General features: G+C 26.7%; 1 long non-coding RNA gene and 1 pseudogene across 2 annotated transcripts; one reads left to right on the top strand and one right to left on the bottom strand.

Moving 5' to 3' along the window:
- Positions 1-175: 175 nt before the first annotated feature.
- Positions 176-17,584, top strand: LOC149057781 (uncharacterized). 2 transcript variants are annotated; one of them, XR_016190919.1, is made up of 3 exons: positions 176-364; positions 452-563; positions 16,935-17,584. It is a non-coding gene; the product is annotated as an uncharacterized LOC149057781 (long non-coding RNA). The 2 variants fall into 2 exon arrangements; XR_016190920.1 differs by lacking the exon at positions 16,935-17,584 and adding an exon at positions 11,861-11,981.
- On the bottom strand, positions 6,275-16,903 carry LOC149057782 (uncharacterized; annotated as a pseudogene).
- Positions 17,585-17,649: the final 65 nt, after the last annotated feature.

Genomic DNA, 17,649 nt, shown 5'->3' with positions numbered 1-17,649 from the left:
AATCATATTTGATATAAGTACGCTTAATTTTATATTTTTATTTAGTTATCGCATTCACGTCATTGGTAAGTATCTAATTAAATAATAATTATTTAATTGTAAATTATGTCATTAAATATCAAAATAAATGGACACAGATATTGTCATTCAGTTTCAACTGACAACGTCAGTAAAAACTAATAACTTACATTTTTGCTAGATTTTTACTATACGGTTTTAAACTTTTTAAACTTCTTAACGTGAAAATGGATCAACTTAATAAACGAACTCGTCTACATCCATCAAACAAATTATCAGTTAACAAACTGTTGATATTTCTAGTGTCTATAGTGATGCATATTATAGGAATTCATGACAAAACCAAGTAGGTACATATTTGTAAAATGTCACTATCAAATATGATGATTATTTGTTTAATATTATATAATAATCAACTAAAATCGTGTTTAAGTTCCAACCCAGATGTCGTGGAACCTGTTGTGGAATCATTTTTCTTAGATGCTGATAAAGTGATAATCATCAACCAGATTGTCTGAACCATGCTCATCATGTGAAACAATTAGGTAAAAAAATAAACTAATTAACTAAATACCTACTAAAATAATGTAAATACTAAAATTCTTAAATCACCATTGCGACATTGTCCTCCCTCCAATCTTCCAAGCCTAAAATGGCTAATGGCCATTATCATGGAGTTATTATCCTGAGTAGCCAGAGTAGGTACATAAAGTCAAATAAAACTCAATAATCCACTAAATAGTTTATAGTAGAATAGGGGTAATTCAGTGGCGGATAGGCTTATATATTTTTACCGTGAAGTAATTTGAATAAGGGCCTCCAAAAAATAAGACACGAGCCACATTTTATTTTTATAAAACGATACAATACAAAACTATATAATAAGTAATATTGGTACTCTTAGTACAAATTTGTTTATTTTTTATTGTTTTAAATCAGGTATGAGATAATATTATAATATATTTTATATCTACATTTTTTAAAGAATTCACTATTTAATGAAACATTATCAATTATATCATATATATTATTATATATCTTTTCTACACTCATGAGTATAAAACTTTCTAAATGGTCTTGAGTAATTGAGTTTCACAAGTAATTTTTAATACATTTTAATTTGGAAAAACTCCGTTACCAACCAACTTGTGTGACTGAAATTGATAAAAGTAATTGTATTTATTATCTGAACAAAAAAAAATTTATTTTTGTCATTTGCACATTGTAGTAATGCCTCTCTATTTTTTTTTTTTTTTTTACCTTATTTCAAAGCTCCGACTCATATTCAATTATTCAATTTTTGCCATCAGTATTCATAGTTTGTTTATAATTAAATAATAAATAATGTATATAATAATATATTATAATTTATTAAGTAATTCAAAAGCAAAATTAAAATTTATATTTATATTTTATAACGTATCTAAATTAATATACGCATAAACTATACATTAAACACTTCATTGAAAAATATGAATATATAATCAAACAATTTAAGAGTACGTAACAGTGGTATTTGTTGTACACGATTTACTGTAATTTTTAATCTAAAGGAGCTACAAGTGTTCTGCTGAGCGTAAATTTGCTACATTACGCACTGGTAAGACGGAGACAACAAATACCACTGTTAAGTACTCTTAATAATAATGTGAAAACTGACACAAATGACAACAGCCAATACAGTACCGTGCTAACCATCAGTGGCGCCCTAGGGCAATTAAATTTGGCGCCCCTAATCTCAAGTGGTCGTAAGAGAGGGGAGGGGGCATTAAACATTTTCCTAAAGCCCTCCAAAAATCGAAACTATTCAAAATGTTATTATTATCCGGTCACTTCACATTGAATTATTTACATTTATAATAATTAATAAATTAACAAGTAAAACAACTCAATTAATAAACAATGAATTTGGTTAGGAGACAGTAAGAATAAATGTATAAAAACATGAATAACAACAACATTTTTTTTATTATAATATTGAATAACGATTTTATAAATAACTTTATACAAATGTTTTTTTTTCTAGCTTTAATTTTTGAGAATTTTTTAACTAGACTTGTCCAACTGATATTCTTGACAATTTCATTTTCAATACATGATATTGATAATGCTGATGTTTTCTTCATTGGCTGCCAATAGGACATAAAAATAAAATTATAAATTTGTATAAGAGCGTATAAGTGTATAACTACCGCATTGGTACATTATAGTAAAGCTAAAATGTATCTATATTAAATACGGTTTTCAATCACTCTGATCTAAAAATAAATCTCAATATTTCCAATGATACGGCCGATACGGGGAACAAAAATAAATATTGTTTATAGCTAAATGATTATGGTATTTTTGATTTTTTTATGGTACAGTGGTTAAAAATATTAAATTACTCAATTTGCATCTTTATTAAAATTATTTTCAATTTTCATCACACAAGGTTCAGTACTTGATAAATAGTCCTAGGGCCCCATATATATCAACACAGGATAAGGCCTACCGGGAAAATCCCGAATTCACGGTGGGCCTATCCGCCACTGGCGGGTTCTCATTTGAAATACAAAAATCTATATCTACACAGGACACTTCATAAGTAAATGATAAAATAAACATCTCTTAAATTGCAAAATATCGTATTTAAGTAAACATATTTCAAACTCTGATCTTAACTGAATTATTGAAGGATAAAAAGGAGAGGTAAACATGCTTGGTACATAACCTAGCTATCCTGTATATAGCAAATATTTGGAAAATATTTTGAACAAGTGGGTGCTTAAGCTCCAGGTTTTTGTATTTTGTAACTTAATGGGACTTAAGTTCAAAAAAAAAAAAAGGCGGGTAAGTCGTGGATGTCGCTCTGCTGTGCAGTAGGTTACAAGTGGATTACTGTAATGGATGGAATTAAATTTGAATCCAATGATATTATATCATTGTATACGAAAAACGATTCTGAGCGAAGACGGTTTATCTGTCTAGAATATATTAAAGATTATTAAAAATTTTCAAATCTTAAATTTAAAAAGAAAATTTTTTATGAATTTCTAACTTAAAATATTTTGTGAATTTTTGTGATTTTTACGTATTTTGTCAAAATTTAAACTTTGAATCCTTATAAAAAAAAATTGTGACTATGAATTTATTTTATTTTTCAACTGCTATTGTAAAAACATGTTAAGAGCCTTGTATTAAATTTTCAAGCTTTTCTGCCTAACAAATAAATTTTTAATTAATTTAAAAAAAACTAATAATGATTGAAAATTTCAAATGCCTATGAATAGTTTAACTTAAGTCGAAAATTTTTAAAAATTGCATGGTAGATAGAATACACTTATATAAACATTCGGTGAAAATTTCATGTATCTATGATAATTAGTTTTAAAGTTACATCAAAAACCAAAATCGATTTTGTCGAAAAATGCGTGTGCGTAAAATTTCCCGTTTTTCCCTTAATTTTTAGTTTGTTTTTTTCGATTATTTAGAAAATTATTAAGAATTTTTTACTTTTGACCCCCCCCCCCCAAAGTACCAACTAGATTCACTTTCTGATCGAACGAGGTACTGAAGTCAAAATTCAAAGCATTTTTACTGTTCCAAAACGTGATGTCAGACACAAAAAAAAACACACACACACACACACACACACATCATGGTAAAATCAATACATTCATCGCTCCGCTCAGAATCTAAAATGTTTATGGTACTTAAGACACAAAGCACGCTCCCTAGTTGCGCCAATGGTATAGCGTTCTCTTAAACAATATAGGTATGTTAGTGTCACGCTACTGTTTGAATTAGTCAACAGTAGGCAAATTTACGTAATACGATAGACTGTTGGTAGTTTAGTAGGTAATGTAGGTACCTATATTGAAAACAATTTCAAAGTGTAACATAACACGATGAAATACTTGATAAAGTCATGCAACTAGGTATTAGTTCATTTTGTGTTTAATATTAAATTTAAAAATACCAATAATTTGTACAGCCATAATTTCCATTGTCGTATTGGAATTTGGAATCTTGTAACTATAATACCATTGTGTATTGTACTTTGTTTGTGATTAATTTTTATTTTTAATTGGCCAATTGTAAATATTAAATATTAATTCATTTAATTTCATCAAATTATGTTTTACGCTAAATTCTAATGAATGTGTAGCAATAATAATTAATCATTATTTTCTTACCTACTTATTTCCCTTATTGTAAAGTCTTGTATAACATTTTATGTTCAAACATTTTAAAAAATAGGATTAATTAACTCTTTAAGAGGATGCAACTTCATCATATTATGTAGTCTGTCTTTCAAACAAACAACATACCAAATATGTGTTTAAGATACGATTATACGTAGCTGCTGGTAATATCCATAGAAAATAGATTAATATAATAATTATTAATTAATAGATAATTCGATTGTTGACTATTATATATCGGTAATATCAAGATATATAATCAATATTTTATTTTATTTTTATAAAAAGTCTGGTTAACCTATTATTTAAAGTTTATGTTACAATTTATATAGAAAGCTATTTATTAGAGTGTCCTAATATTCTTAAAATTATGAACAATATCTGTTTTTCTCATTGTTTTTTTTACGATATTTTAATTTTCAAGCTGGTAGAATAATAGCTAAGGCGTAGAAGAATGGTTAAATTATAATACCTACATATTATCATAACTACTCGTAGCTTGATACTATACATAGCTGTGATGTAAAATACTAATGCGTAGGTTTTATTTTAGTTATCGGTTCCTGTACGACTATATATACATTTTTATTTTTATTTTACGACATACTTACTCAAAAACATTCTAGGTAAAATCATTGATTTTACACTTATTTTAAAATGAGAAGGATAAGACGTAGAAATCGATTCTCCTTTTAATTAAGAAGTATAATTTGTCAACATTGATTTATAAATGTAAACAAAAACGTATTAATTAAACATGAATATAATATGACCAACAGAAAATTAACAGTTCTTAATCAACAATATTACTAATTAGGAAATTAAAATTATTAACTACCAAATAATTTAAGAAAAAATTTTATCCTTCGAGACTTTTCTCTGTAAGTTAATGTGTCCAATGTTTTATCAAATAAAATATAAATATCTCTATGAATAGATAATAATGCGAGCCTGATCAGTCTAAATTTTGACGTTTTATCCCTAAAGTAGGTTTTTAAACTTCTTAAAGAAAAAAAATCGTTTCTGCTATAGCATTTATACAGGTAGAGCCTAACTTTAGGAGTTGAAACATTTTTGAAACATGCTAAATAGCGTTACATTTTGATAATGTTTCAACTGCATTTAATGGGCGGAATTTTGACTCGACTGTTTTCTTCTTAGACTGGCACGATTGAAATTCAGCTTCAATAACATCGTGATATAATGTTAAATACTAAAAAGCCAAATCAGCTTTAACTTTAAGTACCTATTATAGTATTTTATTAATATATATTTTTTGCGAATTTTAATTAACAAATTACGTGACTATAAACCATTATAAGTGCAATATTTGATTAGATAACAATAAGCATTATAATCAAGGAGACACAAATAGGTATCATATATCCTAGTTGTTGTTATTTATTAGTTTTTATAATAATACTAGTAATGTCTACCGAAAATCAAACGCTTACCTTCACGGCTTCACTTAAATAGGTACTTTAATGTATTGTATTATACTATTATGCAATATTATATCTGTCGTACGTCGTACCTATAGCAATTTATCAAACAGTCAGAAAGTAGGTATACTTGTCATGTTTGATATTCTTACCATCTTACCTTACAACAGCCTTACAAATTATACATGTAACGATGTAACTATCGCACGTCTACGCCACAGGGGCAACCGCAGATAGGGGCCAGTGGGTGCCATTGCAGTATTGCACCCACAGGCAATTTTTTAATAAGCAAAAACATCATTGTGCACATGGGATTCATAACTTTATTTTATAAAATTTCGGCGTTCATAAAAGTCCGCATGAGTGGATTACCTCCTACACAAAGCAAAAATAATATTTTTGATCATCTCAATTCTACCAAAATAACACAGTGTTGTTACGAGTACGACAATTACCGGGAAATCCAAAAGAATATAGAACATAAATAGGTACACTATGAATCTAGAAAAAAGGCAACGAAAAAAAGCAATGAAAAAAAGCAAACAGAGCAAATACATATATAAAATTACATGGTCATGTATATATTATCGGTAAAATTTTTTTAAATTTATAATAATAAAAAAAAAATTATCTAATTAATCGTATAGCATGAGATATAGGAATCAAAAAATTCGGTAGATCCCGGTTGTCATCTCTATATAGGTACTCTTCACATAATTTTTTAAAATTAATTTGCATTTTTTCATACGTCTAATTTTTTTTTTTTTTATTGGACAGTGCCAGCTAATAATTGCTGCTGGATCTTCGCCTCATCGACTGACACTTCCAGTGTCATTTTTTTTATGAAGTTCCAAATAGAAGAATGCTTATGACTTACCAACTTTGAAAACCTATTATTGAAACCCTCAGTTTGGTTATTAGTATACGCTCGGTGTTTAATAGTGTACTTTCATGTATATTCCAAATTTCAGGTGGAAAAGGAGGCGTTACTTTTCGAATTTTTAATGTATTGTATATATTTTATATATTTTTTTATATATATTTTATATATTTTTAATGTATTATATATCCTTGACCAATACATCTGTAGGTCCCATTGAAGTATGTTTGATCGAAATATCCCACCAAGTCTAGTGTTTCTTCGAGCATGATTTTACGTAAATGAGACATCCCTTTAAATATATCAGATACCGGCAAAAAAGCCAATCGACTTGTCCACAAAATAACATAAATTCTTCATTTACACGGTACAAATTTTCCAAACCAAGCGGCTGGATTTTTCTATCTGCGTTAAGTGGTAATAACAACCTTCAATTTATATATGTTCTCCCAAAACATTATCAATAGCTTGAATAACGGCTTTCTCAAAATCGAAATAATAAAGATTATTTTCTCTTGCTTAGTGACTTGTGGTTTCCAATGGGTTGTCATCAGTAAATTATAAAACCTCTCAATAAGAGAGAGAAGAAGGGAGACCCAAAGAGCTAAGGCACAAAATAACCATGTATATTTAACGTCTATTTTCGTTAAATATTATTTATTATTATAGTTATTTTTGTAAATTTATTTTCGTAAACTAATTTTAACTTATCTTTTAGATTCTGAGCGGAGCGATGAATGTATTGATTTTACCATGATGTGTTTTTTTTCTGTGTCTGTCATCACGTTTTGGGGCAGTAAAAGTGCTTCGATTTTTGACTTCAGTACCTCGTTCGATCAGAAAGTGAATCTAGTTGGTACTTTGGGGGGGGGGGGTCAAAAGTGAAAAATTCTTAATAATTTTCTAAATAATCGAAAAAAACAAACTAAAAATTAAGGGAAAAACGGGAAATTTAAAAAAAATAAAAATGTATATATAGTCGTACAGGAACCGATAACTAAAATAAAACCTACGCATTAGTATTTAAACACAAAATGAACTAATACCTAGTTGCATGACTTTATCAAGTATTTCATCGTGTTATGTTACACTTTGAAATTGTTTTCAATATAGGTACCTACATTACCTACTAAACTACCAACAGTCTATCGTATTACGTAAATTTGCCTACTGTTGACTAATTCAAACAGTAGCGTGACACTAACATACCTATATTGTTTAAGAGAACGCTATACCATTGGCGCAACTAGGGAGCGTGCTTTGTGTCTTAAGTACCATAAACATTTTAGATTCTGAGCGGAGCGATGAATGTATTGATTTTACCATGATGTGTGTGTGTGTGTGTGTGTGTGTGTTTTTTTTTGTGTCTGACATCACGTTTTGGAACAGTAAAAATGCTTTGAATTTTGACTTCAGTACCTCGTTCGATCAGAAAGTGAATCTAGTTGGTACTTTGGGGGGGTCAAAAGTAAAAAATTCTTAATAATTTTCTAAATAATCGAAAAAAACAAACTAAAAATTAAGGGAAAAACGGGAAATTTTACGCACACTCATTTTTCGACAAAATCGATTTTGGTTTTTGATGTAACTTTAAAACTAATTATCATAGATACATGAAATTTTCACCGAATGTTTATATAAGTGTATTCTATCTACCATGCAATTTTTAAAAATTTTCGACTTAAATTGAACTATTCATAGGCATTTGAAATTTTCGATCATTATTAGTTTTTTTTTAAATTAATATTGATAAAAATTTATTTGTTTGGCAGAAAAGCTTGAACATTTAATACAAGGCTCTTAACATATTGTTACAATAGCAGTTGAAAAATAAAAGAAATTCATAGTCACAATTTTTTTTTATAAGTATTCAAAGTTTGAATTTTGACAAAATACGTAAAAATCACAAAAATCACAAAAATTCACAAATTATTTTAAGTTAAAAATTCATGAAAAAATTTCTTTTTAAATCTTCGATTTAAAAATTTAATACAAGATTCCTTACAAGTTTTTCAATCTTTATCACAAATAAAATGTCCACCGGAAATTCAAATTAAATTTTTATGAGCATTTGAAATTTAAATCTTTACAACATTGGATTTTCACTGAATGTTTATATAGGTACTTTATATACTTTATAAAATCTTCAAAATATTTTGATTTGTTTTGAGCTGTTTACTGACAATTTAATTTTTCAACTTTTTAAGTTTTTTTTTCTATAAATAACGATAAAAATTTATTTGTTGGGTAGAAAAGCTTGAAAATTTAATACAAGGCTTCTAACACATTTTAACAATAGCAGTTGAAAAATAAAATAAATTCATGGTCACAATTTTTTTTTTACAAGGATTCAAAGTTTGAATTTTGACAAGATACGTAAAAATCACGAAAATTCATAAATTATTTTATGCTAGAAATTCATAAAAAATTTTCCTTTTATATCTAAGATTTGAAAATTTAGTAAATGGCTCCTATCATATTTTTACAATAGCAATTGAAAAATAAAATAAATTCATAGTCACAATTTTTTTTTAATAAGGATTCAAAGTTTAAATTTTGACAAAATACGTAAAAATCACAAAAATTCACAAAATATTTTAAGTTAGAAATTCATAAAAAATGTTCTTTTTAAATTTTTGAATTAATAAGATTTGAAAAGTTTTAATAATCTTTAATATATTCTAGACAGATAAACCGTCTTCGCTCAGAATCGTTTTTCGTATACAATGATATAATATCATTGGATTCAAATTTAATTCCATCCATTACAGTAATCCACTTGTAACCTACTGCACAGCAGAGTGACATCCACGACTTACCCGCCTTTTTTTCATTGCTTTTTTCCGTTGTTTTTTTCAGTTTTCTTTTTTCCTACTACCTATCATACACTCATTCACTTACTACTGACACACCGCAATGTGTCTGTGTAGTATATTTTGGACTAAATGTCAGACGTTTCTTATTTCTATATATAATACTATTTGAATCATATTTCATGCAATATTATAAATAATACCTATGTTTAAAATTCTATTATAATTTTTTTTTTTGTATTACATTTAGAGTTATGTTTATTACGTAGATGTATGGCCAAATGCCTTAATACATAATAATGTGAATACCAGATTACCTATGTGAATATATAAAATGCATTTAATTTTGCACCTACTGAGCTAATTTTCTGCGGGTGCCCCTGCTACACCATATAATAAAAAAGTCTACAACTTACACAGAAAATATCCTTACTTAATTTATTTCACACAGGTATTCCCTTATTTGCCATTCTGGACACTATCATTTATATATTATAATCCAAAAATGAAAAAAAGTCGTAGGTAAACTTCGCAGTTTCACTTCCTCATCGTCTTCTAATCAGTCTTAAACTCATAAATCATAATATTACGATTTACTAACGCTATACTACGTACATATAGTGTATTAGTGTATTCAAGGAATACCAAAATAATGCTGAAAATACAGTGGTATCGTGAATATTATTCTTCAATAGCTTTTCTAATAGAAGAAAAAATGCAGACTTATGGACACACTTAATCTGTATTTTTCACACTCAACATTTTGCTTAATAAATTTCACACGTAGTTATCATATTGATTTATAAATATGCAAGCTACTATTTGTTAGTTTTACTTTAAATATTACCTACTCAAATTTCGTAAAAATGAATACCGGAATTTTGTGAAAAAAAAAAATAATATTTAATGTTCAACTAATCTCGTGTTCTGAGTTAGTTGATACAAACTTTGGGGTACATATATTAGGTAACAAGAATATTCATTTTTCCTATTATCCATAAGGTAAAACCTTTTTTATTAAGAAAATTAAACATTTATCAAAAAGTTTAGTTATACCTACTTACATACAATAACGAACGTTATACTTATACTGAGTTATACCCACATGTCGCATGATGTGTTGTCTCTGTCCCACAAGTGTGTAACATAACAAATTTTTCAGCATACCACGTTAAGCTTTGTTTTGTTGGTTTAAAATTTAGAGTGAATTGACTTCATGTAAAAATTAAAGGAAAGGTTATTATCCAGGACATCTATATTATAATGGGCTTTTTATTATATTTTAATTTTAAAGCTAGTAAATTGTTTGTATATTTCTTAAAATACTCAAAACCCGCCTTAAAATTAAAATATAATAAAAAGCCCATCATTTAAAAATGTAGGTATTGCTATTTTTGGACCTTTGATTAACTATATCTGTGATTTGGAGATTATATTATATTTTTATGTTATAAGAAAATATAATTTTGTATAATATGTACATTAAGATTTTTTAAACAAAACAAGATTGATATACATGACAATAAGATGATAGGCGAATAGGCCATAAACCTATTCTATGATAATATAAATATATAATATGTATGAAACATGTCTGTGACGGTAGGAAAATTATGTATTTTTTTGTACACCGTTTTTTGTCGTTTCTGTTGTGGTGCTCCTAGTTGAACCTAACCTAGCACACATCTGCCACGGATTAGCTACAGAACACTTCGCAATCTCTTTAATTTTATTGATGGCTTTTGCAACATACATTTTTGCTGGTTCAGCTGGGTACTCATGCATTTCTTTGAGTACTGGGTGTGTTAAAAGTTTAGTGGTGTGGAGAATTGATGGGCAGTTTAAAGAACTCTTTATACTACATCTCCATGTATAATATTTTTTCCCGCGTATTTCCTAACGAACTATTGCCTTCAAAGGCTATTTTATCTTTTCCTTTATTAGATGTAATTATTTCCATTATTAAACACAAAAAATAATAATTTAAATATTATTTTTAAATATAAAAATATATATATTAATTATTAAAAATTTACAAATTTGGTTACGAAAGTATTCAACAGATAGAACACCTGCAGGACAGTTGAATTATTGATCTACATTTTTATTTAGAAAATTAAAACTTATGTCTAATGAATTATGACATAATAATATATGGCAAAATATAAAAATTTGGTTTTTTTCCATGATTCGTCTATGACATAAATAAATAAGCACGATTATAAAACAACCAGTTTTCGTCTGGTTTGCGCATATTCCCACTATTCTATATAATATAAAACTATTGCTTCTAGCGTCCTAACCCATAGTTTTTCGCATTTCATTAGTTGACATTGGCGCAACTAGGGGGGTGCACAGGATACTTGTAAAATGTGCACTCTCAAAAAATATATAAGCTTTTTTCTTTAATATGTTGTACCTATATTGAGAAAAATAGGTAGGTTATTATGTTATGTACCTATATTTTATATACTATATAGACATATTGTATAATATACAAATAAATGCAATGTGTTCCAGGGGGAAGTTACTGGCCGACGTCTTATGAAAATATACCAAAAATGATGAAAAAATACCCTTTAAATAATGGGTCTAACTTTTTTATTTTTAAATTATGGGCAATCAACTATTTTATCAAAACCAAACCTATAGGTATCACTCATTTGTTTATATATCTTCAAAACTTTTCAACATTTTAACTTAATTTTAGTATTACAATGATATTTATTTTTATTTTTCATCCTGTTAACAAAATGTCTACCAGAAGGAGTGCTTCGATTTTCACATATTATATAGGTAGTATATTTTTTTTAGAAAATTGGACCCAGGTTATACTTTAGGAAGGTAATTTTTCGATTTTCTCAATAGTTATTTAACGCCACGGTTAAAAACTACCGAAAAATTACGAAAAAACGGGATTTCAATTTTGCTTTGCAAAAAACGCTTTGTTTATCACCATAGAAACGAATAATATTTAAATATCAAATGAATAAAAAATATTCTTTTGTCCGCTCGGAGTAGTTTTTTTATCGAATGTAATCATTGCATTCAAATCGAATACTGTAAGATTACACTATCATACGACAAAGATTTATCAATTCATCAATATTAAATATTGAGCGGTATACAAATAGTTTGAAAAGTGAACAAATTTAAAATAAATATAATTTTCATTCAAGCAAAATCATGTTAAAATAGGTAGTTCTGATCATTTAATTTTGTTAACCTAACCAACTCATTATACAATAATGATTATTAATGATCAACTAAATTTATTAGTTGTTGTTAATACTATCTACTTCTATACGTTAGAGTGACTACTCCATTATTTTGTATCATTTAATTAATGTTTTACCTTTTTAAATTATAGTATATACAGGGTGATTGATTTATCATAAAACACTCATTATTTCAAAATGTATTGACTTTTTTCAAAATATTTTGAAATAATGAGTGTTTTATGATAAATCAATCACCCTGTATAAGAGTTAGTCGTCCTAAATACATACTTAATTTAATATTCTTAAGCCAAATATTTTTTAAAGAATTTCATTACATAAAAATCAGTAGGTAGTTAATAAATTATAAAGTTTAAGTATAGATTAGCGGGTCGGAGTCGTGAACAAATTTTTCGAGGCATTGTATACACTCCGCTAAACATAGCTTTTGATTTATGTTGTCCCAAATAAATTAGATGGCAAAATAATGGGAAGCACAAATGTTTATCGTTTCCATGCCAATATGCAATAATATTATATCAATATATTTTAAAGAATATTCAAGGTTACGTAAATATGAGTGGATTTGTTAATAAACTATTGAAATACTTTAACGAATGTGCGTATATTTATTATAATTTATTCTATTTCATATTTTAATTTAAAAAAGCAGATATGTGGATGTCGCTTTGTTGTACAGTAGGTTACAAGTGAGTTATTGTAATGGATGATATTATATTTGAATTGAATGATATTATATCATTGTAGAAGAAAAACGATCCTGAGTGGAGATGATTTAACAGTCTATAGGATATGTTATATACTAAATTAATTTATTAAAATGTAATTATTTAAAAAAAAATAAATTCCAAATATTCAAATCATATTCATTATTTACCCAACAATTTCACTCACTCAGTCATTCATAGTAGGTATGTACATTATACAATGTATTATAAAGTATTAATATAAGTCATTAACGACATTAGGTATTAATATTAGAATATAAAGACATAAAGTATACTCTAGAAATTTTAAGTACTCACTAATTATATTTTTAAATTACAACAACATAACTCAAATTGTTATTCTTGGTTATTTAATATGTAATTTCATCTAAATTTGAACTTAAATTTAACTGAATATAAAAAAAAAACTATGTTTGTATAGTTTTTAGATTTTTTTTTTTGTCTCATAATTAACCTGGGACCTTGTTTTAAATTTAATACATATATATATATAAACACATACATTACTGGAAATTCAATACATTTATCGCTCCGCTCAGAATCTATAACAATAGTGTTAACGAATTATTAAATTTGTCAATAATGTGACAATTTTCAAATTATTTTGTATACTTACCACATAGTAAATAATTCATAAAAAACAGTCATCATTGGTGCAAGTAATAGAGTTTGAAATTTGGTGAGGGGGGTTAAAACTTTCTATTATTACTTAAATATTTATCCCACACAATGTACTTTTAAAGTATTTTGACTTGGTACTTTTAACTCATGAGGAATTATTAAAGACAATTCAAATTTGGAATTATTTCACAAATGTTAATAAAACAATTTTTATCAGTCAAAAGGTTAAAATAATCATCTGAATCATCCATGATTCTTTATAAGTTTTTTTATAGTGTAATAAGTAATTTTTACAAAATTTAATATTTGACGAAAAAAGCGGGCAAGTCGATAAAACAGTACTTCTACTGACCAGCTGCTATAGAGTATGAGATTCAGGAGGTCCTTGAAATATAGTCAAATTACAAAATTTTAAGTTAAAGTTTTCTCAATAATTACTAATTAATATCCAACTATCCAAGTAATTTTATTATTATTAATACTATTTGTTATTATTTTATTTACGGGTAAGAATTCAATTACATAAAATTAATAATTCAGTACATAATATACATATAAATATATAAGAAGTATAAATAAGGTTTTGCGAAAAAATAAAAATAATAACTAAATACTTAGTTCTTATAAATTTAAAAGATCTTAGAATATAAACGTTTTTTCTTGTATCGACATAGAAAGAATTAACAGAAATACCTATAGGATTAAAATTAAAAAAATCAATTTCTTCATCATTAGCGATAGACATCATTCTATTTATAGGAGCGGATGATGCATAATTTGTATTGTATTTATTTAGATAGAATGTAGTAATGATTGATGACCCAGTTCTAAATTGGGGAACAAACAAATTGAAAAACTTAATAACTTTGGAAGTCCTAAAAGAAAACAAAACCATTTACTGCATTTAGTAGTTTGAAAAAAAATATTTAACTATTAATTTTTCTTCTATTTGATTAGATCTAAATATTACATTTGTTTAACATTGTGTTGTTGATAAGTCGAATTAGGTATACACGTAAAATATTGTATTTATAAGATATGAAACGAAGAAAACGATTTTGAATATTCCCTGCAATGCATTGAATTTGCATATTTAATAGTAAGGACTAAGGAGACCATACTTGTTAATGGCATTCAAGCTTAGATCTAACTAAGGACATCAATATAGTTTTTAATGTATTACGGTTTTTGAAGTAAGTATTTGTAAGCACAAATTGATAATTTGAAAGTTAATCTGTTTTCAATTATCCACTATAATTAAATCACGGCTAACTTCTACGAAACACCTGGCTGTCTGTGATTTTCAAGTAGTTGACCTTGTAAAAATATGGTTTATATTGTTTGAAATAAATATAAATTTGTAAACGCACATGCAATTTTAGCACAGTTTAAGTTCGAAAAGCTTTATGAAATATACTTAATTTTTTATGAATAATTAAGGAAGAGCGATAACTTGGACATTTCGAACTTTTGCTTACAATTTTTTTTGTGAATTACCAATACTTTTATTTGTACTAACTACTAATTATTACAAAATGTTGAGAAAACTTGAATTGAAAATTTTGAAATTCAGTGGCCAACTTCATGGATCGAGTTTTGAGCGTTTTTTTGTTAATGAGAGTAGATATTTATAATGGACGTGTTAAGTGTTTTATATTTGAACTTAATAATAAATCATTGCATACAAAAACGAGAGTAGGTCTGTTAACCTAAATAAATATTTTATCTTATAAGTTATATTGGACATTTGTGTTTATTATTAATGGTACTAATGATATGGCAACCGGTAATTGGAATTAATTTTTAGTAAAAATATTACTTTTATTTTAATACTAAAATATATATAAATGCTATTTGCTTATAATATTGACCTATCATAGAACGATAGAAAATAAAAATTCTCAATTATATAGCTATTAGCTAATGGCGGAGTTGTCCCCTTATTCTTTCTTTTGAGCATTTATGGCATATAAACTACCTATTTAGTATTTATAATTTCTGGAATCCAGTCCACTTGTGAACAGCAGATCTCTCGGGGGTACATTACTGTTTCTCTCGCATGTCAATATGCCTATGTGGTACCTAGATATCAAGCTATTTGAAATATTTATTATTCACTACTCACCTATATGGAAACATTTGCGTTCATGAAAACTTTTTTACTTGTTATAATAAATAATGATCGTATGTAATTTAGTTAGATTAGAAAGGGTACATACGTAAAGATATATTTTGTTTAAGATAGAATGATCAAGAGACCATCATTTCAATCTTAACTGCAGTAATAACTTATAGTAAGTAGTAAGTTCCTATAAATTAATAACTAGGTAGGTAATACCAATACTGAGGTAGGTACCTATCTATAATTTAGTATTAACCTACATTTCAATTTCAATACATATTATATTAATTACTAGTTAATATGAGTTATAAGTATTTTTTAAAGTTTAGACAAGCGGAGTAGTGGACAAACATTTTGCAGGGTAATCCCGTACCACTCCACTCTGCTTATCAAAACTTTAAATACTTATAACTCATAAACTACTAGCCCCAAATTCGATTTCTATGTATCAAAATACTTAGCAAAATTTTCTGCTTTGGAATATGAAATTAAAACTCTATATTGTCATTCAAAAAAGTAAAAAATTTAAAAAATTATAAGGATAAAAATATTTAAAAATATAATTTTTTAATAAAAACGTTGGTTTTTTAATAACTTGAAACTATGTCAAAAAATATTTTGAAAAAAGTCAATACTTTTTTAAATAATGAGTGTTGTTTGATAAATCAATCATCCTGTATAATTGTATCTAACAAAATACTTACCTTATAGTTGCTATACCTAAGTATATAATAGTTCATATTAATATTTAAAACAGTTGCAATAAAAAAATTAAATCACATATGTTTTAGACTTTCAAAACAATTGATTTATTCATTAATATAGGCGCCTACATACTTCCATAGATACGCATTTTATTTTTTTTATTTTTATTTTTTTTATAGTACAGAAGAAGTAAGCTGGCACTCGTACAATTAGTACAAGACAGTAAGACACAGGTCATACAAAGTTGTTAATGGAATACACAACACTAGGTAGGTACTACTATATTTTTAATAATTTTTTTAATGTCAAGTCAAGGTTATTATTATTTATTATTCTAACTATCTTTCACGTTGTATGTATAAAAATGTTACTTAACCTTTTATATTAGCCATAACATATACATAGTAATAATATTCTAGTGATAATTAGCACCTATGGGATTATGTCATTATTATGGGAGGTAACTATATATTTAGCGGTAAAGGTTTATAGATTAGGAATGGTGCCTTTATATTTAGGCAATGTAACTATGTAGGTACTAGGTAGGCACGTTACTAATAACTAATAAGTCTAGTATCAGTAATATCATATTATTATAATATTATTTAGTTATTACCTATACACCTGTATATAAATCTATAATAGATTACTTATTTATTATACGGTTTTATAACGATGTGATTTAAAATTACATTCATTTCGACTATACAGGAGTTTATAATAGGCATTAGATATATTTGATACCTGACCATTGTCCATAATAGACTTTGAATAGGTACATCATCGAATGATTAGGTACTGTCCAATAATAAAACAATCTGCAGTATTATTATGTTTTCCTTTGTCCTTTATATTATCCACGGTAGATTTTTAATTTTATTCGTTATCTCATCA

This window comes from Diuraphis noxia, unplaced genomic scaffold (assembly GCF_037042655.1).
Source record: "Diuraphis noxia isolate RWA-SAM2 unplaced genomic scaffold, SU_Dnox_SAM2 contig0003, whole genome shotgun sequence".
Classification (NCBI taxonomy): domain Eukaryota; kingdom Metazoa; phylum Arthropoda; class Insecta; order Hemiptera; family Aphididae; genus Diuraphis; species Diuraphis noxia.
This window is presented reverse-complemented; position numbering and strand designations above follow the sequence as displayed.